This window comes from Schistocerca piceifrons, unplaced genomic scaffold, assembly GCF_021461385.2.
Source record: "Schistocerca piceifrons isolate TAMUIC-IGC-003096 unplaced genomic scaffold, iqSchPice1.1 HiC_scaffold_2315, whole genome shotgun sequence".
NCBI lineage: Eukaryota > Metazoa > Arthropoda > Insecta > Orthoptera > Acrididae > Schistocerca > Schistocerca piceifrons.
In genome coordinates, this window is record NW_025728246.1 from 882,965 (window position 1) to 909,007 (window position 26,043).

Sequence of the window (26,043 nt, forward strand, 5' to 3'; positions counted from 1 at the left end):
TGCAAGGTTTTGACGTTCCCCCTAGCCCAAGATTGTCCTGCTGTTTGCGATGGAGCTTGGTGTTTGGTCGGCCACTAGCGACGGATGGCTGCAAAGTCAAGTCTCTCCAGTAGGCCCTGCCAAATCGCTTCTGTAGATGGCGGCCTCACTTGAGACAGTTGTGCTACAGATGGATTATTATAGGCTCGATACGTTAAAATGACTGCGACAGGTATGCACTTAAATATAAATTAGAGCTCGTAGTTCGCAAATACCAACATACTCTTAGCTGCAGCCGAAATTTGATTGGTTTGTAGATCTCGAAATGATGTTTAATTCGAAGGGCATACGCTATGGAATGTTGTGCGCTTTCATCTGGTGGGCAGTTTTGTCTCGTATTTCATACACACGCTATCTGCCACGTACACGCGTCGTTGTTACTACTGAGTGGCGTTTCGCACGGAGAAGGAGTGACCGCAAACGCGTGCTTCACGTAAAATTCATCGACGAGGATGGGATTCGAACACACGCGTGCAGAGCACATTGGATTAGCAGTCCAACGCCTTAACCACTCGGCCACCTCGTCTGCTGGTACAACAGCTGTGTCTTGGGCTAGTGCTTGCGGAAAGAAGACATTTGTCGATTCGAAAACGCATTCAAAACATCGTTCTGGGCCGGTGTTAACGTCTAATGCCAAGCTGCAGTGCAGCCGACCAAGCTCCCACTCGCGAATCGTTTAATGACAGCATCCGTCCACGTCGATATCCGATCGGGGCAAAATCACCGGCCCACCTATTTACTGCAGGAATAAGCATTGTATCGACATGCAGTGTCGTCTAATGCAAATGAGAAAGGTGCTGTGCATTCTTTTCCAAGACTTACTGCAACGAAACGTACAGCTCGATACGCTACACTGATATTGCTTGCAAGGTTTTGACGTTCCCCCTAGCCCAAGATTGTCCTGCTGTTTGCGATGGAGCTTGGTGTTTGGTCGGCCACTAGCGACGGATGGCTGCAAAGTCAAGTCTCTCCAGTAGGCCCTGCCAAATCGCTTCTGTAGATGGCGGCCTCACTTGAAACAAACTGTCGGAAGGCGACTGTTGTGCTACAGATGGATTATTATAGGCTCGATACGTTAAAATGACTGCGACAAGTATGCACTTAAATATAAATTAGAGCTCGTAGTTCGCAAATTACCAACATACTCTTAGCTGCAGCCGAAATTTGATTGGTTTGTAGATCTCGAAATGATGTTTAATTCGAAGGGCATACGCTATGGAATGTTGTGCGCTTTCATCTGGTGGGCAGTTTTGTCTCGTATTTCATACACACGCTATCTGCCACGTACACGCGTCGTTGTTACTACTGAGTGGCGTTTCGCACGGAGAGGGAGTGACCGCAAACGCGTGCTTCACGTAAAATTCATCGACGAGGATGGGATTCGAACCCACGCGTGCAGAGCACATTGGATTAGCAGTCCAACGCCTTAACCACTCGGCCACCTCGTCTGCTGGTACAACAGCTGTGTCTTGGGCTAGTGCTTGCGGAAAGAAGACATTTGTCGATTAGAAAACGCATTCAAAACATCGTTCTGGGCCGGTGTTAACGTCTAATGCCAAGCTGCAGTGCAGCCGACCAAGCTCCCACTCGCGAATCGTTTAATGACAGCATCCGTCCACGTCGATATCCGATCGGGGCAAAATCACCGGCCCACCTATTTACTGCAGGAATAAGCATTGTATCGACATGCAGTGTCGTCTAATGCAAATGAGAAAGGTGCTGTGCATTCTTTTCCAAGACTTACTGCAACGAAACGTACAGCTCGATACGCTACACTGATATTGCTTGCAAGGTTTTGACGTTCCCCCTAGCCCAAGATTGTCCTGCTGTTTGCGATGGAGCTTGGTGTTTGGTCGGCCACTAGCGACGGATGGCTGCAAAGTCAATACAGATGGATTATTATAGGCTCGATACGTTAAAATGACTGCGACAGGTATGCACTTAAATATAAATTAGAGCTCGTAGTTCGCAAATACCAACATACTCTTAGCTGCAGCCGAAATTTGATTGGTTTGTAGATCTCGAAATGATGTTTAATTCGAAGGGCATACGCTATGGAATGTTGTGCGCTTTCATCTGGTGGGCAGTTTTGTCTCGTATTTCATACACACGCTATCTGCCACGTACACGCGTCGTTGTTACTACTGAGTGGCGTTTCGCACGGAGAAGGAGTGACCGCAAACGCGTGCTTCACGTAAAATTCATCGACGAGGATGGGATTCGAACACACGCGTGCAGAGCACATTGGATTAGCAGTCCAACGCCTTAACCACTCGGCCACCTCGTCTGCTGGTACAACAGCTGTGTCTTGGGCTAGTGCTTGCGGAAAGAAGACATTTGTCGATTCGAAAACGCATTCAAAACATCGTTCTGGGCCGGTGTTAACGTCTAATGCCAAGCTGCAGTGCAGCCGACCAAGCTCCCACTCGCGAATCGTTTAATGACAGCATCCGTCCACGTCGATATCCGATCGGGGCAAAATCACCGGCCCACCTATTTACTGCAGGAATAAGCATTGTATCGACATGCAGTGTCGTCTAATGCAAATGAGAAAGGTGCTGTGCATTCTTTTCCAAGACTTACTGCAACGAAACGTACAGCTCGATACGCTACACTGATATTGCTTGCAAGGTTTTGACGTTCCCCCTAGCCCAAGATTGTCCTGCTGTTTGCGATGGAGCTTGGTGTTTGGTCGGCCACTAGCGACGGATGGCTGCAAAGTCAAGTCTCTCCAGTAGGCCCTGCCAAATCGCTTCTGTAGATGGCGGCCTCACTTGAAACAAACTGTCGGAAGGCGACAGTTGTGCTACAGATGGATTATTATAGGCTCGATACGTTAAAATGACTGCGACAGGTATGCACTTAAATATAAATTGGAGCTCGTAGTTCGCAAATTACCAACATACTCTTAGCTGCAGCCGAAATTTGATTGGTTTGTAGATCTCGAAATGATGTTTAATTCGAAGGGCATACGCTATGGAATGTTGTGCGCTTTCATCTGGTGGGCAGTTTTGTCTCGTATTTCATACACACGCTATCTGCCACGTACACGCGTCGTTGTTACTACTGAGTGGCGTTTCGCACGGAGAGGGAGTGACCGCAAACGCGTGCTTCACGTAAAATTCATCGACGAGGATGGGATTCGAACCCACGCGTGCAGAGCACATTGGATTAGCAGTCCAACGCCTTAACCACTCGGCCACCTCGTCTGCTGGTACAACAGCTGTGTCTTGGGCTAGTGCTTGCGGAAAGAAGACATTTGTCGATTAGAAAACGCATTCAAAACATCGTTCTGGGCCGGTGTTAACGTCTAATGCCAAGCTGCAGTGCAGCCGACCAAGCTCCCACTCGCGAATCGTTTAATGACAGCATCCGTCCACGTCGATATCCGATCGGGGCAAAATCACCGGCCCACCTATTTACTGCAGGAATAAGCATTGTATCGACATGCAGTGTCGTCTAATGCAAATGAGAAAGGTGCTGTGCATTCTTTTCCAAGACTTACTGCAACGAAACGTACAGCTCGATACGCTACACTGATATTGCTTGCAAGGTTTTGACGTTCCCCCTAGCCCAAGATTGTCCTGCTGTTTGCGATGGAGCTTGGTGTTTGGTCGGCCACTAGCGACGGATGGCTGCAAAGTCAAGTCTCCCCAGTAGGCCCTGCCAAATCGCTTCTGTAGATGGCGGCCTCACTTGAGACAGTTGTGCTACAGATGGATTATTATAGGGTCGATACGTTAAAATGACTGCGACAGGTATGCACTTAAATATAAATTAGAGCTCGTAGTTCGCAAATACCAACATACTCTTAGCTGCAGCCGAAATTTGATTGGTTTGTAGATCTCGGAATGATGTTTAATTCGAAGGGCATACGCTATGGAATGTTGTGCGCTTTCATCTGGTGGGCAGTTTTGTCTCGTATTTCATACACACGCTATCTGCCACGTACACGCGTCGTTGTTACTACTGAGTGGCGTTTCGCACGGAGAAGGAGTGACCGCAAACGCGTGCTTCACGTAAAATTCATCGACGAGGATGGGATTCGAACCCACGCGTGCAGAGCACATTGGATTAGCAGTCCAACGCCTTAACCACTCGGCCACCCCGTCTGCTGGTACAACAGCTGTGTCTTGGGCTAGTGCTTGCGGAAAGAAGACATTTGTCGATTCGAAAACGCATTCAAAACATCGTACTGGGCCGGTGTTAACGTCTAATGCCAAGCTGCAGTGCAGCCGACCAAGCTCCCACTCGCGAATCGTTTAATGACAGCATCCGTCCACGTCGATATCCGATCGGGGCAAAATCACCGGCCCACCTATTTACTGCAGGAATAAGCATTGTATCGACATGCAGTGTCGTCTAATGCAAATGAGAAAGGTGCTGTGCATTCTTTTCCAAGACTTACTGCAACGAAACTTACAGCTCGATACGCTACACTGATATTGCTTGCAAGGTTTTGACGTTCCCCCTAGCCCAAGATTGTCCTGCTGTTTGCGATGGAGCTTGGTGTTTGGTCGGCCACTAGCGACGGATGGCTGCAAAGTCAAGTCTCTCCAGTAGGCCCTGCCAAATCGCTTCTGTAGATGGCGGCCTCACTTGAGACAGTTGTGCTACAGATGGATTATTATAGGCTCGATACGTTAAAATGACTGCGACAGGTATGCACTTAAATATAAATTAGAGCTCGTAGTTCGCAAATACCAACATACTCTTAGCTGCAGCCGAAATTTGATTGGTTTGTAGATCTCGAAATGAAGTTTAATTCGAAGGGCATACGCTATGGAATGTTGTGCGCTTTCATCTGGTGGGCAGTTTTGTCTCGTATTTCATACACACGCTATCTGCCACGTACACGCGTCGTTGTTACTACTGAGTGGCGTTTCGCACGGAGAAGGAGTGACCGCAAACGCGTGCTTCACGTAAAATTCATCGACGAGGATGGGATTCGAACCCACGCGTGCAGAGCAGATTGGATTAGCAGTCCAACGCCTTAACCACTCGGCCACCTCGTCTGCTGGTACAACACCTGTGTCTTGGGCTAGTGCTTGCGGAAAGAAGACATTTGTCGATTCGAAAACGCATTCAAAACATCGTTCTGGGCCGGTGTTAACGTCTAATGCCAAGCTGCAGTGCAGCCGACCAAGCTCCCACTCGCGAATCGTTTAATGACAGCATCCGTCCACGTCGATATCCGATCGGGGCAAAATCACCGGCCCACCTATTTACTGCAGGAATAAGCATTGTATCGACATGCAGTGTCGTCTAATGCAAATGAGAAAGGTGCTGTGCATTCTTTTCCAAGACTTACTGCAACGAAACGTACAGCTCGATACGCTACACTGATATTGCTTGCAAGGTTTTGACGTTCCCCCTAGCCCAAGATTGTCCTGCTGTTTGCGATGGAGCTTGGTGTTTGGTCGGCCACTAGCGACGGATGGCTGCAAAGTCAAGTCTCTCCAGTAGGCCCTGCCAAATCGCTTCTGTAGATGGCGGCCTCACTTGAAACAAACTGTCGGAAGGCGACAGTTGTGCTACAGATGGATTATTATAGGCTCGATACGTTAAAATGACTGCGACAGGTATGCACTTAAATATAAATTAGAGCTCGTAGTTCGCAAATTACCAACATACTCTTAGCTGCAGCCGAAATTTGATTGGTTTGTAGATCTCGAAATGATGTTTAATTCGAAGGGCATACGCTATGGAATGTTGTGCGCTTTCATCTGGTGGGCAGTTTTGTCTCGTATTTCATACACACGCTATCTGCCACGTACACGCGTCGTTGTTACTACTGAGTGGCGTTTCGCACGGAGAGGGAGTGACCGCAAACGCGTGCTTCACGTAAAATTCATCGACGAGGATGGGATTCGAACCCACGCGTGCAGAGCACATTGGATTAGCAGTCCAACGCCTTAACCACTCGGCCACCTCGTCTGCTGGTACAACAGCTGTGTCTTGGGCTAGTGCTTGCGGAAAGAAGACATTTGTCGATTAGAAAACGCAATCAAAACATCGTTCTGGGCCGGTGTTAACGTCTAATGCCAAGCTGCAGTGCAGCCGACCAAGCTCCCACTCGCGAATCGTTTAATGACAGCATCCGTCCACGTCGATATCCGATCGGGGCAAAATCACCGGCCCACCTATTTACTGCAGGAATAAGCATTGTATCGACATGCAGTGTCGTCTAATGCAAATGAGAAAGGTGCTGTGCATTCTTTTCCAAGACTTACTGCAACGAAACGTACAGCTCGATACGCTACACTGATATTGCTTGCAAGGTTTTGACGTTCCCCCTAGCCCAAGATTGTCCTGCTGTTTGCGATGGAGCTTGGTGTTTGGTCGGCCACTAGCGACGGATGGCTGCAAAGTCAATACAGATGGATTATTATAGGCTCGATACGTTAAAATGACTGCGACAGGTATGCACTTAAATATAAATTAGAGCTCGTAGTTCGCAAATACCAACATACTCTTAGCTGCAGCCGAAATTTGATTGGTTTGTAGATCTCGGAATGATGTTTAATTCGAAGGGCATACGCTATGGAATGTTGTGCGCTTTCATCTGGTGGGCAGTTTTGTCTCGTATTTCATACACACGCTATCTGCCACGTACACGCGTCGTTGTTACTACTGAGTGGCGTTTCGCACGGAGAAGGAGTGACCGCAAACGCGTGCTTCACGTAAAATTCATCGACGAGGATGGGATTCGAACCCACGCGTGCAGAGCACATTGGATTAGCAGTCCAACGCCTTAACCACTCGGCCACCCCGTCTGCTGGTACAACAGCTGTGTCTTGGGCTAGTGCTTGCGGAAAGAAGACATTTGTCGATTCGAAAACGCATTCAAAACATCGTACTGGGCCGGTGTTAACGTCTAATGCCAAGCTGCAGTGCAGCCGACCAAGCTCCCACTCGCGAATCGTTTAATGACAGCATCCGTCCACGTCGATATCCGATCGGGGCAAAATCACCGGCCCACCTATTTACTGCAGGAATAAGCATTGTATCGACATGCAGTGTCGTCTAATGCAAATGAGAAAGGTGCTGTGCATTCTTTTCCAAGACTTACTGCAACGAAACGTACAGCTCGATACGCTACACTGATATTGCTTGCAAGGTTTTGACGTTCCCCCTAGCCCAAGATTGTCCTGCTGTTTGCGATGGAGCTTGGTGTTTGGTCGGCCACTAGCGACGGATGGCTGCAAAGTCAAGTCTCTCCAGTAGGCCCTGCCAAATCGCTTCTGTAGATGGCGGCCTCACTTGAGACAGTTGTGCTACAGATGGATTATTATAGGCTCGATACGTTAAAATGACTGCGACAGGTATGCACTTAAATATAAATTAGAGCTCGTAGTTCGCAAATACCAACATACTCTTAGCTGCAGCCGAAATTTGATTGGTTTGTAGATCTCGAAATGAAGTTTAATTCGAAGGGCATACGCTATGGAATGTTGTGCGCTTTCATCTGGTGGGCAGTTTTGTCTCGTATTTCATACACACGCTATCTGCCACGTACACGCGTCGTTGTTACTACTGAGTTTCGTTTCGCACGGAGAAGGAGTGACCGCAAACGCGTGCTTCACGTAAAATTCATCGACGAGGATGGGATTCGAACCCACGCGTGCAGAGCACATTGGATTAGCAGTCCAACGCCTTAACCACTCGGCCACCTCGTCTGCTGGTACAACAGCTGTGTCTTGGGCTAGTGCTTGCGGAAAGAAGACATTTGTCGATTCGAAAACGCATTCAAAACATCGTTCTGGGCCGGTGTTAACTTCTAATGCCAAGCTGCAGTGCAGCCGACCAAGCTCCCACTCGCGAATCGTTTAATGACAGCATCCGTCCACGTCGATATCCGATCGGGGCAAAATCACCGGCCCACCTATTTACTGCAGGAATAAGCATTGTATCGACATGCAGTGTCGTCTAATGCAAATGAGAAAGGTGCTGTGCATTCTTTTCCAAGACTTACTGCAACGAAACGTACAGCTCGATACGCTACACTGATATTGCTTGCAAGGTTTTGACGTTCCCCCTAGCCCAAGATTGTCCTGCTGTTTGCGATGGAGCTTGGTGTTTGGTCGGCCACTAGCGACGGATGGCTGCAAAGTCAATACAGATGGATTATTATAGGCTCGATACGTTAAAATGACTGCGACAGGTATGCACTTAAATATAAATTAGAGCTCGTAGTTCGCAAATACCAACATACTCTTAGCTGCAGCCGAAATTTGATTGGTTTGTAGATCTCGGAATGATGTTTAATTCGAAGGGCATACGCTATGGAATGTTGTGCGCTTTCATCTGGTGGGCAGTTTTGTCTCGTATTTCATACACACGCTATCTGCCACGTACACGCGTCGTTGTTACTACTGAGTGGCGTTTCGCACGGAGAAGGAGTGACCGCAAACGCGTGCTTCACGTAAAATTCATCGACGAGGATGGGATTCGAACCCACGCGTGCAGAGCACATTGGATTAGCAGTCCAACGCCTTAACCACTCGGCCACCCCGTCTGCTGGTACAACAGCTGTGTCTTGGGCTAGTGCTTGCGGAAAGAAGACATTTGTCGATTCGAAAACGCATTCAAAACATCGTACTGGGCCGGTGTTAACGTCTAATGCCAAGCTGCAGTGCAGCCGACCAAGCTCCCACTCGCGAATCGTTTAATGACAGCATCCGTCCACGTCGATATCCGATCGGGGCAAAATCACCGGCCCACCTATTTACTGCAGGAATAAGCATTGTATCGACATGCAGTGTCGTCTAATGCAAATGAGAAAGGTGCTGTGCATTCTTTTCCAAGACTTACTGCAACGAAACGTACAGCTCGATACGCTACACTGATATTGCTTGCAAGGTTTTGACGTTCCCCCTAGCCCAAGATTGTCCTGCTGTTTGCGATGGAGCTTGGTGTTTGGTCGGCCACTAGCGACGGATGGCTGCAAAGTCAAGTCTCTCCAGTAGGCCCTGCCAAATCGCTTCTGTAGATGGCGGCCTCACTTGAAACAAACTGTCGGAAGGCGACAGTTGTGCTACAGATGGATTATTATAGGCTCGATACGTTAAAATGACTGCGACAGGTTAGCACTTAAATATAAATTAGAGCTCGTAGTTCGCAAATTACCAACATACTCTTAGCTGCAGCCGAAATTTGATTGGTTTGTAGATCTCGAAATGATGTTTAATTCGAAGGGCATACGCTATGGAATGTTGTGCGCTTTCATCTGGTGGGCAGTTTTGTCTCGTATTTCATACACACGCTATTTGCCACGTACACGCGTCGTTGTTACTACTGAGTGGCGTTTCGCACGGAGAAGGAGTGACCGCAAACGCGTGCTTCACGTAAAATTCATCGACGAGGATGGGATTCGAACCCACGCGTGCAGAGCACATTGGATTAGCAGTCCAACGCCTTAACCACTCGGCCACCTCGTCTGCTAGTACAACAGCTGTGTCTTGGGCTAGTGCTTGCGGAAAGAAGACATTTGTCGATTCGAAAACGCATTCAAAACATCGTACTGGGCCGGTGTTAACGTCTAATGCCAAGCTGCAGTGCAGCCGACCAAGCTCCCACTCGCGAATCGTTTAATGACAGCATCCGTCCACGTCGATATCCGATCGGGGCAAAATCACCGGCCCACCTATTTACTGCAGGAATAAGCATTGTATCGACATGCAGTGTCGTCTAATGCAAATGAGAAAGGTGCTGTGCATTCTTTTCCAAGACTTACTGCAACGAAACGTACAGCTCGATACGCTACACTGATATTGCTTGCAAGGTTTTGACGTTCCCCCTAGCCCAAGATTGTCCTGCTGTTTGCGATGGAGCTTGGTGTTTGGTCGGCCACTAGCGACGGATGGCTGCAAAGTCAAGTCTCTCCAGTAGGCCCTGCCAAATCGCTTCTGTAGATGGCGGCCTCACTTGAGACAGTTGTGCTACAGATGGATTATTATAGGCTCGATACGTTAAAATGACTGCGACAGGTATGCACTTAAATATAAATTAGAGCTCGTAGTTCGCAAATACCAACATACTCTTAGCTGCAGCCGAAATTTGATTGGTTTGTAGATCTCGAAATGAAGTTTAATTCGAAGGGCATACGCTATGGAATGTTGTGCGCTTTCATCTGGTGGGCAGTTTTGTCTCGTATTTCATACACACGCTATCTGCCACGTACACGCGTCGTTGTTACTACTGAGTGGCGTTTCGCACGGAGAAGGAGTGACCGCAAACGCGTGCTTCACGTAAAATTCATCGACGAGGATGGGATTCGAACCCACGCGTGCAGAGCAGATTGGATTAGCAGTCCAACGCCTTAACCACTCGGCCACCTCGTCTGCTGGTACAACAGCTGTGTCTTGGGCTAGTGCTTGCGGAAAGAAGACATTTGTCGATTCGAAAACGCATTCAAAACATCGTTCTGGGCCGGTGTTAACGTCTAATGCCAAGCTGCAGTGCAGCCGACCAAGCTCCCACTCGCGAATCGTTTAATGACAGCATCCGTCCACGTCGATATCCGATCGGGGCAAAATCACCGGCCCACCTATTTACTGCAGGAATAAGCATTGTATCGACATGCAGTGTCGTCTAATGCAAATGAGAAAGGTGCTGTGCATTCTTTTCCAAGACTTACTGCAACGAAACGTACAGCTCGATACGCTACACTGATATTGCTTGCAAGGTTTTGACGTTCCCCCTAGCCCAAGATTGTCCTGCTGTTTGCGATGGAGCTTGGTGTTTGGTCGGCCACTAGCGACGGATGGCTGCAAAGTCAAGTCTCTCCAGTAGGCCCTGCCAAATCGCTTCTGTAGATGGCGGCCTCACTTGAGACAGTTGTGCTACAGATGGATTATTATAGGCTCGATACGTTAAAATGACTGCGACAGGTATGCACTTAAATATAAATTAGAGCTCGTAGTTCGCAAATACCAACATACTCTTAGCTGCAGCCGAAATTTGATTGGTTTGTAGATCTCGAAATGATGTTTAATTCGAAGGGCATACGCTATGGAATGTTGTGCGCTTTCATCTGGTGGGCAGTTTTGTCTCGTATTTCATACACACGCTATCTGTCACGTACACGCGTCGTTGTTACTACTGAGTGGCGTTTCGCACGGAGAAGGAGTGACCGCAAACGCGTGCTTCACGTAAAATTCATCGACGAGGATGGGATTCGAACACACGCGTGCAGAGCACATTGGATTAGCAGTCCAACGCCTTAACCACTCGGCCACCTCGTCTGCTGGTACAACAGCTGTGTCTTGGGCTAGTGCTTGCGGAAAGAAGACATTTGTCGATTCGAAAACGCATTCAAAACATCGTTCTGGGCCGGTGTTAACGTCTAATGCCAAGCTGCAGTGCAGCCGACCAAGCTCCCACTCGCGAATCGTTTAATGACAGCATCCGTCCACGTCGATATCCGATCGGGGCAAAATCACCGGCCCACCTATTTACTGCAGGAATAAGCATTGTATCGACATGCAGTGTCGTCTAATGCAAATGAGAAAGGTGCTGTGCATTCTTTTCCAAGACTTACTGCAACGAAACGTACAGCTCGATACGCTACACTGATATTGCTTGCAAAGTTTTGACGTTCCCCCTAGCCCAAGATTGTCCTGCTGTTTGCGATGGAGCTTGGTGTTTGGTCGGCCACTAGCGACGGATGGCTGCAAAGTCAATACAGATGGATTATTATAGGCTCGATACGTTAAAATGACTGCGACAGGTATGCACTTAAATATAAATTAGAGCTCGTAGTTCGCAAATACCAACATACTCTTAGCTGCAGCCGAAATTTGATTGGTTTGTAGATCTCGGAATGATGTTTAATTCGAAGGGCATACGCTATGGAATGTTGTGCGCTTTCATCTGGTGGGCAGTTTTGTCTCGTATTTCATACACACGCTATCTGCCACGTACACGCGTCGTTGTTACTACTGAGTGGCGTTTCGCACGGAGAAGGAGTGACCGCAAACGCGTGCTTCACGTAAAATTCATCGACGAGGATGGGATTCGAACCCACGCGTGCAGAGCACATTGGATTAGCAGTCCAACGCCTTAACCACTCGGCCACCCCGTCTGCTGGTACAACAGCTGTGTCTTGGGCTAGTGCTTGCGGAAAGAAGACATTTGTCGATTCGAAAACGCATTCAAAACATCGTACTGGGCCGGTGTTAACGTCTAATGCCAAGCTGCAGTGCAGCCGACCAAGCTCCCACTCGCGAATCGTTTAATGACAGCATCCGTCCACGTCGATATCCGATCGGGGCAAAATCACCGGCCCACCTATTTACTGCAGGAATAAGCATTGTATCGACATGCAGTGTCGTCTAATGCAAATGAGAAAGGTGCTGTGCATTCTTTTCCAAGACTTACTGCAACGAAACGTACAGCTCGATACGCTACACTGATATTGCTTGCAAGGTTTTGACGTTCCCCCTAGCCCAAGATTGTCCTGCTGTTTGCGATGGAGCTTGGTGTTTGGTCGGCCACTAGCGACGGATGGCTGCAAAGTCAAGTCTCTCCAGTAGGCCCTGCCAAATCGCTTCTGTAGATGGCGGCCTCACTTGAAACAAACTGTCGGAAGGCGACAGTTGTGCTACAGATGGATTATTATAGGCTCGATACGTTAAAATGACTGCGACAGGTTAGCACTTAAATATAAATTAGAGCTCGTAGTTCGCAAATTACCAACATACTCCTAGCTGCAGCCGAAATTTGATTGGTTTGTAGATCTCGAAATGATGTTTAATTCGAAGGGCATACGCTATGGAATGTTGTGCGCTTTCATCTGGTGGGCACTTTTGTCTCGTATTTCATACACACGCTATTTGCCACGTACACGCGTCGTTGTTACTACTGAGTGGCGTTTCGCACGGAGAAGGAGTGACCGCAAACGCGTGCTTCACGTAAAATTCATCGACGAGGATGGGATTCGAACCCACGCGTGCAGAGCACATTGGATTAGCAGTCCAACGCCTTAACCACTCGGCCACCTCGTCTGCTAGTACAACAGCTGTGTCTTGGGCTAGTGCTTGCGGAAAGAAGACATTTGTCGATTCGAAAACGCATTCAAAACATCGTACTGGGCCGGTGTTAACGTCTAATGCCAAGCTGCAGTGCAGCCGACCAAGCTCCCACTCGCGAATCGTTTAATGACAGCATCCGTCCACGTCGATATCCGATCGGGGCAAAATCACCGGCCCACCTATTTACTGCAGGAATAAGCATTGTATCGACATGCAGTGTCGTCTAATGCAAATGAGAAAGGTGCTGTGCATTCTTTTCCAAGACTTACTGCAACGAAACGTACAGCTCGATACGCTACACTGATATTGCTTGCAAGGTTTTGACGTTCCCCCTAGCCCAAGATTGTCCTGCTGTTTGCGATGGAGCTTGGTGTTTGGTCGGCCACTAGCGACGGATGGCTGCAAAGTCAAGTCTCTCCAGTAGGCCCTGCCAAATCGCTTCTGTAGATGGCGGCCTCACTTGAGACAGTTGTGCTACAGATGGATTATTATAGGCTCGATACGTTAAAACGACTGCGACAGGTATGCACTTAAATATAAATTAGAGCTCGTAGTTCGCAAATACCAACATACTCTTAGCTGCAGCCGAAATTTGATTGGTTTGTAGATCTCGAAATGAAGTTTAATTCGAAGGGCATACGCTATGGAATGTTGTGCGCTTTCATCTGGTGGGCAGTTTTGTCTCGTATTTCATACACACGCTATCTGCCACGTACACGCGTCGTTGTTACTACTGAGTGGCGTTTCGCACGGAGAAGGAGTGACCGCAAACGCGTGCTTCACGTAAAATTCATCGACGAGGATGGGATTCGAACCCACGCGTGCAGAGCAGATTGGATTAGCAGTCCAACGCCTTAACCACTCGGCCACCTCGTCTGCTGGTACAACAGCTGTGTCTTGGGCTAGTGCTTGCGGAAAGAAGACATTTGTCGATTCGAAAACGCATTCAAAACATCGTTCTGGGCCGGTGTTAACGTCTAATGCCAAGCTGCAGTGCAGCCGACCAAGCTCCCACTCGCGAATCGTTTAATGACAGCATCCGTCCACGTCGATATCCGATCGGGGCAAAATCACCGGCCCACCTATTTACTGCAGGAATAAGCATTGTATCGACATGCAGTGTCGTCTAATGCAAATGAGAAAGGTGCTGTGCATTCTTTTCCAAGACTTACTGCAACGAAACGTACAGCTCGATACGCTACACTGATATTGCTTGCAAGGTTTTGACGTTCCCCCTAGCCCAAGATTGTCCTGCTGTTTGCGATGGAGCTTGGTGTTTGGTCGGCCACTAGCGACGGATGGCTGCAAAGTCAAGTCTCTCCAGTAGGCCCTGCCAAATCGCTTCTGTAGATGGCGGCCTCACTTGAGACAGTTGTGCTACAGATGGATTATTATAGGCTCGATACGTTAAAATGACTGCGACAGGTATGCACTTAAATATAAATTAGAGCTCGTAGTTCGCAAATACCAACATACTCTTAGCTGCAGCCGAAATTTGATTGGTTTGTAGATCTCGAAATGATGTTTAATTCGAAGGGCATACGCTATGGAATGTTGTGCGCTTTCATCTGGTGGGCAGTTTTGTCTCGTATTTCATACACACGCTATCTGCCACGTACACGCGTCGTTGTTACTACTGAGTGGCGTTTCGCACGGAGAAGGAGTGACCGCAAACGCGTGCTTCACGTAAAATTCATCGACGAGGATGGGATTCGAACACACGCGTGCAGAGCACATTGGATTAGCAGTCCAACGCCTTAACCACTCGGCCACCTCGTCTGCTGGTACAACAGCTGTGTCTTGGGCTAGTGCTTGCGGAAAGAAGACATTTGTCGATTCGAAAACGCATTCAAAACATCGTTCTGGGCCGGTGTTAACGTCTAATGCCAAGCTGCAGTGCAGCCGACCAAGCTCCCACTCGCGAATCGTTTAATGACAGCATCCGTCCACGTCGATATCCGATCGGGGCAAAATCACCGGCCCACCTATTTACTGCAGGAATAAGCATTGTATCGACATGCAGTGTCGTCTAATGCAAATGAGAAAGGTGCTGTGCATTCTTTTCCAAGACTTACTGCAACGAAACGTACAGCTCGATACGCTACACTGATATTGCTTGCAAGGTTTTGACGTTCCCCCTAGCCCAAGATTGTCCTGCTGTTTGCGATGGAGCTTGGTGTTTGGTCGGCCACTAGCGACGGATGGCTGCAAAGTCAATACAGATGGATTATTATAGGCTCGATACGTTAAAATGACTGCGACAGGTATGCACTTAAATATAAATTAGAGCTCGTAGTTCGCAAATACCAACATACTCTTAGCTGCAGCCGAAATTTGATTGGTTTGTAGATCTCGGAATGATGTTTAATTCGAAGGGCATACGCTATGGAATGTTGTGCGCTTTCATCTGGTGGGCAGTTTTGTCTCGTATTTCATACACACGCTATCTGCCACGTACACGCGTCGTTGTTACTACTGAGTGGCGTTTCGCACGGAGAAGGAGTGACCGCAAACGCGTGCTTCACGTAAAATTCATCGACGAGGATGGGATTCGAACCCACGCGTGCAGAGCACATTGGATTAGCAGTCCAACGCCTTAACCACTCGGCCACCCCGTCTGCTGGTACAACAGCTGTGTCTTGGGCTAGTGCTTGCGGAAAGAAGACATTTGTCGATTCGAAAACGCATTCAAAACATCGTACTGGGCCGGTGTTAACGTCTAATGCCAAGCTGCAGTGCAGCCGACCAAGCTCCCACTCGCGAATCGTTTAATGACAGCATCCGTCCACGTCGATATCCGATCGGGGCAAAATCACCGGCCCACCTATTTACTGCAGGAATAAGCATTGTATCGACATGCAGTGTCGTCTAATGCAAATGAGAAAGGTGCTGTGCATTCTTTTCCAAGACTAACTGCAACGAAACGTACAGCTCGATACGCTACACTGATATTGCTTGCAAGGTTTTGACGTTCCCCCTAGCCCAAGATTGTCCTGCTGTTTGCGATGGAGCTTGGTGTTTGGTCGGCCACTAGCGACGGATGGCTGCAAAGTCAAGTCTCTCCAGTAGGCCCTGCCAAATCGCTTCTGTAGATGGCGGCCTCACTTGAGACAGTTGTGCTACAGATGGATTATTATAGGCTCGATACGTTAAAATGACTGCGACAGGTATGCACTTAAATATAAATTAGAGCTCGTAGTTCGCAAATACCAACATACTCTTAGCTGCAGCCGAAATTTGATTGGTTTGTAGATCTCGAAATGAAGTTTAATTCGAAGGGCATACGCTATGGAATGTTGTGCGCTTTCATCTGGTGGGCAGTTTTGTCTCGTATTTCATACACACGCTATCTGCCACGTACACGCGTCGTTGTTACTACTGAGTGGCGTTTCGCACGGAGAAGGAGTGACCGTAAACGCGTGCTTCACGTAAAATTCATCGACGAGGATGGGATTCGAACCCACGCGTGCAGAGCAGATTGGATTAGCAGTCCAACGCCTTAACCACTCGGCCACCTCGTCTGCTGGTACAACAGCTGTGTCTTGGGCTAGTGCTTGCGGAAAGAAGACATTTGTCGATTCGAAAACGCATTCAAAACATCGTTCTGGGCCGGTGTTAACGTCTAATGCCAAGCTGCAGTGCAGCCGACCAAGCTCCCACTCGCGAATCGTTTAATGACAGCATCCGTCCACGTCGATATCCGATCGGGGCAAAATCACCGGCCCACCTATTTACTGCAGGAATAAGCATTGTATCGACATGCAGTGTCGTCTAATGCAAATGAGAAAGGTGCTGTGCATTCTTTTCCAAGACTTACTGCAACGAAACGTACAGCTCGATACGCTACACTGATATTGCTTGCAAGGTTTTGACGTTCCCCCTAGCCCAAGATTGTCCTGCTGTTTGCGATGGAGCTTGGTGTTTGGTCGGCCACTAGCGACGGATGGCTGCAAAGTCAAGTCTCTCCAGTAGGCCCTGCCAAATCGCTTCTGTAGATGGCGGCCTCACTTGAGACAGTTGTGCTACAGATGGATTATTATAGGCTCGATACGTTAAAATGACTGCGACAGGTATGCACTTAAATATAAATTAGAGCTCGTAGTTCGCAAATACCAACATACTCTTAGCTGCAGCCGAAATTTGATTGGTTTGTAGATCTCGAAATGATGTTTAATTCGAAGGGCATACGCTATGGAATGTTGTGCGCTTTCATCTGGTGGGCAGTTTTGTCTCGTATTTCATACACACGCTATCTGCCACGTACACGCGTCGTTGTTACTACTGAGTGGCGTTTCGCACGGAGAAGGAGTGACCGCAAACGCGTGCTTCACGTAAAATTCATCGACGAGGATGGGATTCGAACACACGCGTGCAGAGCACATTGGATTAGCAGTCCAACGCCTTAACCACTCGGCCACCTCGTCTGCTGGTACAACAGCTGTGTCTTGGGCTAGTGCTTGCGGAAAGAAGACATTTGTCGATTCGAAAACGCATTCAAAACATCGTTCTGGGCCGGTGTTAACGTCTAATGCCAAGCTGCAGTGCAGCCGACCAAGCTCCCACTCGCGAATCGTTTAATGACAGCATCCGTCCACGTCGATATCCGATCGGGGCAAAATCACCGGCCCACCTATTTACTGCAGGAATAAGCATTGTATCGACATGCAGTGTCGTCTAATGCAAATGAGAAAGGTGCTGTGCATTCTTTTCCAAGACTTACTGCAACGAAACGTACAGCTCGATACGCTACACTGATATTGCTTGCAAGGTTTTGACGTTCCCCCTAGCCCAAGATTGTCCTGCTGTTTGCGATGGAGCTTGGTGTTTGGTCGGCCACTAGCGACGGATGGCTGCAAAGTCAAGTCTCTCCAGTAGGCCCTGCCAAATCGCTTCTGTAGATGGCGGCCTCACTTGAAACAAACTGTCGGAAGGCGACAGTTGTGCTACAGATGGATTATTATAGGCTCGATACGTTAAAATGACTGCGACAGGTATGCACTTAAATATAAATTAGAGCTCGTAGTTCGCAAATTACCAACATACTCTTAGCTGCAGCCGAAATTTGATTGGTTTGTAGATCTCGAAATGATGTTTAATTCGAAGGGCATACGCTATGGAATGTTGTGCGCTTTCATCTGGTGGGCAGTTTTGTCTCGTATTTCATACACACGCTATTTGCCACGTACACGCGTCGTTGTTACTACTGAGTGGCGTTTCGCACGGAGAAGGAGTGACCGCAAACGCGTGCTTCACGTAAAATTCATCGACGAGGATGGGATTCGAACCCACGCGTGCAGAGCACATTGGATTAGCAGTCCAACGCCTTAACCACTTTTTTTTTTTTTTTTTTTTTCATGTTACTCAAATAGCCGATACATCTCAAACCTAGCCTCCTGTTGCTGTCAGAGACAGCTGCTAAGAATTAAAAGTATGCCCCAGGTGAGGCTCGAACTCACAACCCCGGCATTGCTCACGGCTACTGCCTTAGAAGTACCGTGCGCTAACCAATTGCGCCACTTTTTTTTTTTTTTTTTTTTTTTTAAATCTGGCGCCTTAGACCGCTTTTTTTTTTTTTTTTAACCAATTGCGCCATTTTTTTTTTTTTTTTTTTTTATCCTTTTTCTTCCTTTTTTTCTCTTCTTTTTTATCCCGATTTTTGCCTGAGACCGCTTGGTTTGTTTTTGTGTCTTTTTGGAAGCCATCAGTAGGAGCATGACGGGGACAAAGAGGGCAGGGGTCAAAGAACTTGAGGCCTGGCCACGATGCCCCCGCCATTACTCCCACCTAATGGCTCCTTCAGTACATTTTACATGTTATAGAAAAGCGTTTGTAGTCGTGTTTGGTCTTTGCCTGCTCTTGTTATTATGGTGCGGAGCACTGTTTGTACGACGTCTGGGTGGAGATTTCATTGGAAGGCTGTCATTCGAGTGATCATTCAACAGTCATTCGAGTAGGAAACATGTTAATTTACATCAATATACCTCCAGCATTTATGAGGCACATATTGGGGGGACCGACATAACAGAAATGGATAAAAGAAGAGGCATTTCCTTCATCTTGAACGTAGGTCTCATACTTCATTCCTTCAGTACCCCTAAAATAGTAACTTTATTGTTAGACTGTGCTTTTTAACCAACACCTATTCTTTCGAATAAAATGATCAACATGTTTCCATACATTTTCCTGTGGTCTGCATAGTTCTTAACTTTACTGTACTCCATTTTCATAAAAAGCTTGAATTCCGTTTCATCGTCACCACCTATTTTATTGATAATGTAATGAACAAACTGTCCCATTAACCAGTGTATTGCATTATTTTTGGTTTTGGGGTAATACTTAATTTCAGGTCTGAGAAGCATCATAGGAGTAATGGAATTGGGTGACGTTCGTTGCAGTAGTGCAAGACTTTTCCTGAGCCAAATCCAATTGTTGAAATTTCCACCACACGTGAATCTATGAATCACGGTGTCAACCAGTTTACATGTCCGACAGAAGGGGGTTTCAGCTTTCCCAATTTTATAAAGCCGTTCGTTGGTGCTGACAATATCATTGACGGCTTTGTACCATGCCGTTACCACATGTGAATTGAGCCCGTTAAAACTAATATTCTCCCAAATTGCATCCCAGTTGTAATTCATATATTTCGTGGCAATTTTATTTTGGCCTTCGTATTGTTGTCTTTCTCTCAAGATATCTCGGGCTGCAATGTGCAGTGAAGTTCTGAGTTTCTCGTTAACATAGCTCAATTCTGTGTACAAGATCCTAACGTATCGCAGTCGGGGATGAATCTTTTGTACGTCTGCCGGCGGCTGAAGGCTTTCTGGTTGAACACATTGAAACAATTGTGTAGTAATACTGCCTGGGTTGGCGTGAAAGATGCTTAAAGACCGTTTTATGAAAAGCGCAGAAGCTTTATTACGTATGTCCACCAGTCCGAGGCCTCCATTTCTAGGATGTAAGGTCGCAGTTTTTAGGTTAACCCTGAAGATTTCCCCCTTCCATAAGAAATTTGCCACTCTCGACATTATTTTCTGAGCTATCAACTTCGGCAAGGGAAAAACTTGTGCCATATAGAATGCCTTTGAGAGAATGCATAAGTTAATGAACTTGACCCTCTGAACCTGGTTCATAAGTCGGTGTGTGTTCTCAATGAGTCCGCCTTGAATCTTTGTGGAAACCTCTTTCCAGTTGAGGGCTGTCATCCTCATGGGACATGCCGTCAGGATTGTCCCCAGGGTTTTATGAGTGGTAACTGACTTCGCCCAATCGATGTGTATCCGGTCAAGACCCCGCATTCCCAAGATTGTACTTTTATTTTCGTTCTTTGTCGCACCCGATGCGCGGCAGTAGTTTTGAAGAATGGCCCCTAGTCGAATTACATCATCTTGCCCTCTTATGACGACACCAACATCGTCAGCATAGGCTCTCACTACAGTTTTCCTTCCAGTTATAGTTATGCCCTTTAACCTTTCATGAACACTTCGTAAAAAGGGCTCTAACGACACAACAAACAAAAACATAGATAAGGGACTTCCCTGTGGAATGCCGCGGTTTATTGGAATTTGCCGAGACAGCTGACAGTTGACGGCTAATTTAGCGTGCAGACCAGTAGCAATGTTTTTTATAACATTAACAGTTTTGTGGACGAATCCCATTTTTGTCAGTACCTCAAACAGGAAACGGTGATTCACTGAGTCGAAAGCCTTATTAAAATCTATAAAGAGGAGAGCACATTTGATATTGGAAACTGATGCTAAGGCGATGATGTCTCTATATTCAGAAATTGTGTTAAAAATACTTCTATTTGCTGCACATGACTGATGTTGACTAATTAATTTGTCGGTCAGAGGGGAAAGTCGCTTTTTTAAAATCCTGCATACTATTTTGTAGTCAGAGTTTAAAAGTGAGATAGGGCGGTAATTGTTTAGACTTTTCGTTCCTTTGTTTTTCGGTATAAGTACAATTTTGCTATCTTTAAAATCTTCAGGTACCGTCTGCTCGTTAAAAATCTCGTTGACAATGCATGTAAAAGTGTCACCAATTAAAAACCAAAATTTTAAGTAAAATTCTACAGGCAGTCCGTCGGGTCCAGCAGATTTATTTAGCGGAGACTTGGTTATTATCTCACGAACCTCTTCGTTACTGACTTCAGAAAGGATTTCGTCGTTTTCAGAACTCGTCAATTGTGGGGATAAAACACTGAGAACCTCGTGCAGAGACCCCTCATGAGGTGGACTGGAAGAATATAATGCGTGGTAGTATTGGTATACTGCATTGAGAATCTCCTTCTGAGACGTTAGTGTTGTCCCATTGGATGTTTTAATTTCACTAATGACAGTTCGTCGCCTATTCTTGGCATGCCGAAGCAGATGATATAAGGATGTTGTTTCATCATCTACCACCGACTTCGCCTTTGACTTCAGTTTTAAGCCTTCCATCTGCTGTCTTTTAAAGGCGAGTAATTTCGCTTTGGTGTGTTTGATGTCGTGTAATCTAATGGTTGACACGTTTGCCTGGTCATAGAGGTCCCGCAACAATCTGTAATAAAATTCCATACTGTTTTTTAACTCCCGTGCTCTTTCTCTGCTGTATCTGATACACACTTTTCTCAGTCTCGGTTTTGCAACCTTAATCCACCAATCTAATACTGTGGGGTGCCTGTCGATCGATCGCAGACATAAGGTCCACGCTTCTGATACTGCGTCTGCCAAATCTTGCTCTTTTAAGAGAGAGACATTTAGATGCCACTGGTTCCTAAAAATCTTAATCGGCTGTGGAGCTAAATTAATGCACGCCTTCATACTGCAGTGGTCACTAAAATATACAGGTACGATTTCTGAATTAAGTAGACATCGTTCTAAGTTTTGGGAAACATAAATTCTGTCTATTCTACTGCGCGAAGTCTGTGTTATATACGTATATTCAACATTCGTTGGATATTTTAGTTCCCATGCGTCCTTAAGTTTTAAGTCGGTTACTAGGCGTTTAAGTTCCAACGAACCGTTAAAGTGTGGTTGTTGATCCTTACGATTTAACACACAGTTAAAATCACCGCCCATTATAAAACTGTTTGGGTTTCGACGTAATAAATATATAATTTCCTCTTTATAAAATGCTGCCCTGTCCTGTCTATTACTATTTCCTGAGGGCGCATATAAGTTAATCAATGTGGTACCTAAAACGTTTATACTAATGGCCCTTCCAGATTCCAAACGCTCTACTTGAGACACGGGAATTCCTTCCCTGAGCAGAAACGCTGTTCCCGTATGTGTTTCACAAGATACGTTTACTATGGCGGCGTATCCTGGTATTGCAAGAGACGTCGTTACAACCTCCTGTAGCAACGCGATATCGGTTCCAGAGTCATACAAAAATTCCTTGAGAGCAGCTAGCTTTAATGAGGTTCGAATTTTATTTATATTTATCGTTGTGATAGTGTATGCTTGCATCTGTAACTGGCTATTGGCCACCTACAACCTTGGTCAAAAACTGTTATACTTTTGGTATGCTGAAATCCGTTTTAGAACTACAGTCGTTTAGAATTCTGCATTATTCCTCGCAACCACTCGGCCACCTCGTCTGCTAGTACAACAGCTGTGTCTTGGGCTAGTGCTTGCGGAAAGAAGACATTTGTCGATTCGAAAACGCATTCAAAACATCGTACTGGGCCGGTGTTAACGTCTAATGCCAAGCTGCAGTGCAGCCGACCAAGCTCCCACTCGCGAATCGTTTAATGACAGCATCCGTCCACGTCGATATCCGATCGGGGCAAAATCACCGGCCCACCTATTTACTGCAGGAATAAGCATTGTATCGACATGCAGTGTCGTCTAATGCAAATGAGAAAGGTGCTGTGCATTCTTTTCCAAGACTTACTGCAACGAAACGTACAGCTCGATACGCTACACTGATATTGCTTGCAAGGTTTTGACGTTCCCCCTAGCCCAAGATTGTCCTGCTGTTTGCGATGGAGCTTGGTGTTTGGTCGGCCACTAGCGACGGATGGCTGCAAAGTCAAGTCTCTCCAGTAGGCCCTGCCAAATCGCTTCTGTAGATGGCGGCCTCACTTGAGACAGTTGTGCTACAGATGGATTATTATAGGCTCGATACGTTAAAATGACTGCGACAGGTATGCACTTAAATATAAATTAGAGCTCGTAGTTCGCAAATTACCAACATACTCTTAGCTGCAGCCGAAATTTGATTGGTTTGTAGATCTCGAAATGATGTTTAATTCGAAGGGCATACGCTATGGAATGTTGTGCGCTTTCATCTGGTGGGCAGTTTTGTCTCGTATTTCATACACACGCTATCTGCCACGTACACGCGTCGTTGTTACTACTGAGTGGCGTTTCGCACGGAGAGGGAGTGACCGCAAACGCGTGCTTCACGTAAAATTCATCGACGAGGATGGGATTCGAACCCACGCGTGCAGAGCACATTGGATTAGCAGTCCAACGCCTTAACCACTCGGCCACCTCGTCTGCTGGTACAACAGCTGTGTCTTGGGCTAGTGCTTGCGGAAAGAAGACATTTGTCGATTAGAAAACGCATTCAAAACATCGTTCTGGGCCGGTGTTAACGTCTAATGCCAAGCTGCAGTGCAGCCGACCAAGCTCCCACTCGCGAATCGTTTAATGACAGCATCCGTCCACGTCGATATCCGATCGGGGCAAAATCACCGGCCCACCTATTTACTGCAGGAATAAGCATTGTATCGACATGCAGTGTCGTCTAATGCAAATGAGAAAGGTGCTGTGCATTCTTTTCCAAGACTTACTGCAACGAAACGTACAGCTCGATACGCTACACTGATATTGCTTGCAAGGTTTTGACGTTCCCCCTAGCCCAAGATTGTCCTGCTGTTTGCGATGGAGCTTGGTGTTTGGTCGGCCACTAGCGACGGATGGCTGCAAAGTCAAGTCTCTCCAGTAGGCCCTGCCAAATCGCTTCTGTAGATGGCGGCCTCACTTGAGACAGTTGTGCTACAGATGGATTATTATAGGCTCGATACGTTAAAATGACTGCGACAGGTATGCACTTAAATATAAATTAGAGCTCGTAGTTCGCAAATACCAACATACTCTTAGCTGCAGCCGAAATTTGATTGGTTTGTAGATCTCGAAATGAAGTTTAATTCGAAGGGCATACGCTATGGAATGTTGTGCGCTTTCATCTGGTGGGCAGTTTTGTCTCGTATTTCATACACACGCTATCTGCCACGTACACGCGTCGTTGTTACTACTGAGTGGCGTTTCGCACGGAGAAGGAGTGACCGCAAACGCGTGCTTCACGTAAAATTCATCGACGAGGATGGGATTCGAACCCACGCGTGCAGAGCACATTGGATTAGCAGTCCAACGCCTTAACCACTCGGCCACCTCGTCTGCTGGTACAACAGCTGTGTCTTGGGCTAGTGCTTGCGGAAAGAAGACATTTGTCGATTCGAAAACGCATTCAAAACATCGTTCTGGGCCGGTGTTAACGTCTAATGCCAAGCTGCAGTGCAGCCGACCAAGCTCCCACTCGCGAATCGTTTAATGACAGCATCCGTCCACGTCGATATCCGATCGGGGCAAAATCACCGGCCCACCTATTTACTGCAGGAATAAGCATTGTATCGACATGCAGTGTCGTCTAATGCAAATGAGAAAGGTGCTGTGCATTCTTTTCCAAGACTTACTGCAACGAAACGTACAGCTCGATACGCTACACTGATATTGCTTGCAAGGTTTTGACGTTCCCCCTAGCCCAAGATTGTCCTGCTGTTTGCGATGGAGCTTGGTGTTTGGTCGGCCACTAGCGACGGATGGCTGCAAAGTCAAGTCTCTCCAGTAGGCCCTGCCAAATCGCTTCTGTAGATGGCGGCCTCACTTGAGACAGTTGTGCTACAGATGGATTATTATAGGCTCGATACGTTAAAATGACTGCGACAGGTATGCACTTAAATATAAATTAGAGCTCGTAGTTCGCAAATACCAACATACTCTTAGCTGCAGCCGAAATTTGATTGGTTTGTAGATCTCGAAATGATGTTTAATTCGAAGGGCATACGCTATGGAATGTTGTGCGCTTTCATCTGGTGGGCAGTTTTGTCTCGTATTTCATACACACGCTATCTGCCACGTACACGCGTCGTTGTTACTACTGAGTGGCGTTTCGCACGGAGAAGGAGTGACCGCAAACGCGTGCTTCACGTAAAATTCATCGACGAGGATGGGATTCGAACCCACGCGTGCAGAGCACATTGGATTAGCAGTCCAACGCCTTAACCACTTTTTTTTTTTTTTTTTTTTTATTTTTTTTTTTTTCTTTTTTTTTTTTTTTTTTTAGGGCCTCCCTTCTCCCCTTACAGCCCTCCTTGCGCTCTCCATGAATGCCGTCCTTGGCGAGCTTCATCAGCTATAGTCGAAAGAAATCAAAGTCTCCAGATTCACTGGCGTCGTACAACAGTACACAAAAAGAATACTGGTTCTTCCGGATTACAAGGAGTTCATTGCCTCGTCTTCTTTGTAATATAAGTGCAACGAAAAATAGAAATCTCTCTCAAAACAAGGGGAAAAAAAAAATGTCTCTTCCCGCAAAAAACAAATAATGAGGAATAAGAAAGAAAAGAAAACCTCAGGTTCTTCAAGCGCCATAGGTGAAACGATAACGAAAATAGTATTCAGTGTTCGCTTGTACTTGGGAACTTCACCGTGGAAATGTTAACAGTAATGGCGGATTGACTTTAGAATCACCCAATTCCCTGTTTCTCAAACAGTATTTTTAACATGTTTCCAAAATCCCTTTTAATGTGCGGGAACTGGGTACTTCGCCAATATGCCGTTTCCATATAAGCAGTAAGGGCAGTAATATTGTCTTCTCCGTGGTTAGTGATGACGTAATTGACAAAATGACCCAGCATCCACATAACAGTATTGTTTTTCGTTGTGGGGTAATACCGTGTATCAGGCCACAGGAGGATATC

The 26,043-nt window shown here is 46.8% G+C and overlaps 22 non-coding genes across 22 annotated transcripts; all 22 read right to left on the reverse strand.

Moving 5' to 3' along the window:
* Positions 1–483: 483 nt before the first annotated feature.
* On the reverse strand, positions 484–565 carry Trnas-gcu. Its single transcript has one exon. It is a non-coding gene; the product is annotated as a tRNA-Ser (tRNA).
* An 840-nt stretch (positions 566–1,405) lies between these two features.
* Positions 1,406–1,487, reverse strand: Trnas-gcu. The gene has a single exon. It is a non-coding gene; the product is annotated as a tRNA-Ser (tRNA).
* Positions 1,488–2,244: 757 nt separating this feature from the next.
* On the reverse strand, positions 2,245–2,326 carry Trnas-gcu. The gene has a single exon. It is a non-coding gene; the product is annotated as a tRNA-Ser (tRNA).
* Positions 2,327–3,166: 840 nt separating this feature from the next.
* Positions 3,167–3,248, reverse strand: Trnas-gcu. The gene has a single exon. It is a non-coding gene; the product is annotated as a tRNA-Ser (tRNA).
* Positions 3,249–4,069: 821 nt separating this feature from the next.
* Positions 4,070–4,151, reverse strand: Trnas-gcu. The gene has a single exon. It is a non-coding gene; the product is annotated as a tRNA-Ser (tRNA).
* Positions 4,152–4,972: 821 nt separating this feature from the next.
* On the reverse strand, positions 4,973–5,054 carry Trnas-gcu. The gene has a single exon. It is a non-coding gene; the product is annotated as a tRNA-Ser (tRNA).
* An 840-nt stretch (positions 5,055–5,894) lies between these two features.
* On the reverse strand, positions 5,895–5,976 carry Trnas-gcu. The gene has a single exon. It is a non-coding gene; the product is annotated as a tRNA-Ser (tRNA).
* A 757-nt stretch (positions 5,977–6,733) lies between these two features.
* On the reverse strand, positions 6,734–6,815 carry Trnas-gcu. Its single transcript has one exon. It is a non-coding gene; the product is annotated as a tRNA-Ser (tRNA).
* Positions 6,816–7,636: 821 nt separating this feature from the next.
* Positions 7,637–7,718, reverse strand: Trnas-gcu. Its single transcript has one exon. It is a non-coding gene; the product is annotated as a tRNA-Ser (tRNA).
* A 757-nt stretch (positions 7,719–8,475) lies between these two features.
* Trnas-gcu lies at positions 8,476–8,557 on the reverse strand. Its single transcript has one exon. It is a non-coding gene; the product is annotated as a tRNA-Ser (tRNA).
* An 840-nt stretch (positions 8,558–9,397) lies between these two features.
* On the reverse strand, positions 9,398–9,479 carry Trnas-gcu. The gene has a single exon. It is a non-coding gene; the product is annotated as a tRNA-Ser (tRNA).
* Positions 9,480–10,300: 821 nt separating this feature from the next.
* On the reverse strand, positions 10,301–10,382 carry Trnas-gcu. Its single transcript has one exon. It is a non-coding gene; the product is annotated as a tRNA-Ser (tRNA).
* An 821-nt stretch (positions 10,383–11,203) lies between these two features.
* Positions 11,204–11,285, reverse strand: Trnas-gcu. The gene has a single exon. It is a non-coding gene; the product is annotated as a tRNA-Ser (tRNA).
* Positions 11,286–12,042: 757 nt separating this feature from the next.
* Positions 12,043–12,124, reverse strand: Trnas-gcu. The gene has a single exon. It is a non-coding gene; the product is annotated as a tRNA-Ser (tRNA).
* An 840-nt stretch (positions 12,125–12,964) lies between these two features.
* Trnas-gcu lies at positions 12,965–13,046 on the reverse strand. The gene has a single exon. It is a non-coding gene; the product is annotated as a tRNA-Ser (tRNA).
* Positions 13,047–13,867: 821 nt separating this feature from the next.
* Trnas-gcu lies at positions 13,868–13,949 on the reverse strand. Its single transcript has one exon. It is a non-coding gene; the product is annotated as a tRNA-Ser (tRNA).
* Positions 13,950–14,770: 821 nt separating this feature from the next.
* Positions 14,771–14,852, reverse strand: Trnas-gcu. Its single transcript has one exon. It is a non-coding gene; the product is annotated as a tRNA-Ser (tRNA).
* A 757-nt stretch (positions 14,853–15,609) lies between these two features.
* On the reverse strand, positions 15,610–15,691 carry Trnas-gcu. Its single transcript has one exon. It is a non-coding gene; the product is annotated as a tRNA-Ser (tRNA).
* An 821-nt stretch (positions 15,692–16,512) lies between these two features.
* Positions 16,513–16,594, reverse strand: Trnas-gcu. The gene has a single exon. It is a non-coding gene; the product is annotated as a tRNA-Ser (tRNA).
* An 821-nt stretch (positions 16,595–17,415) lies between these two features.
* Trnas-gcu lies at positions 17,416–17,497 on the reverse strand. Its single transcript has one exon. It is a non-coding gene; the product is annotated as a tRNA-Ser (tRNA).
* A 5,978-nt stretch (positions 17,498–23,475) lies between these two features.
* On the reverse strand, positions 23,476–23,557 carry Trnas-gcu. Its single transcript has one exon. It is a non-coding gene; the product is annotated as a tRNA-Ser (tRNA).
* Positions 23,558–24,378: 821 nt separating this feature from the next.
* Positions 24,379–24,460, reverse strand: Trnas-gcu. Its single transcript has one exon. It is a non-coding gene; the product is annotated as a tRNA-Ser (tRNA).
* Between the last annotated feature and the right edge of the window lie 1,583 nt (positions 24,461–26,043).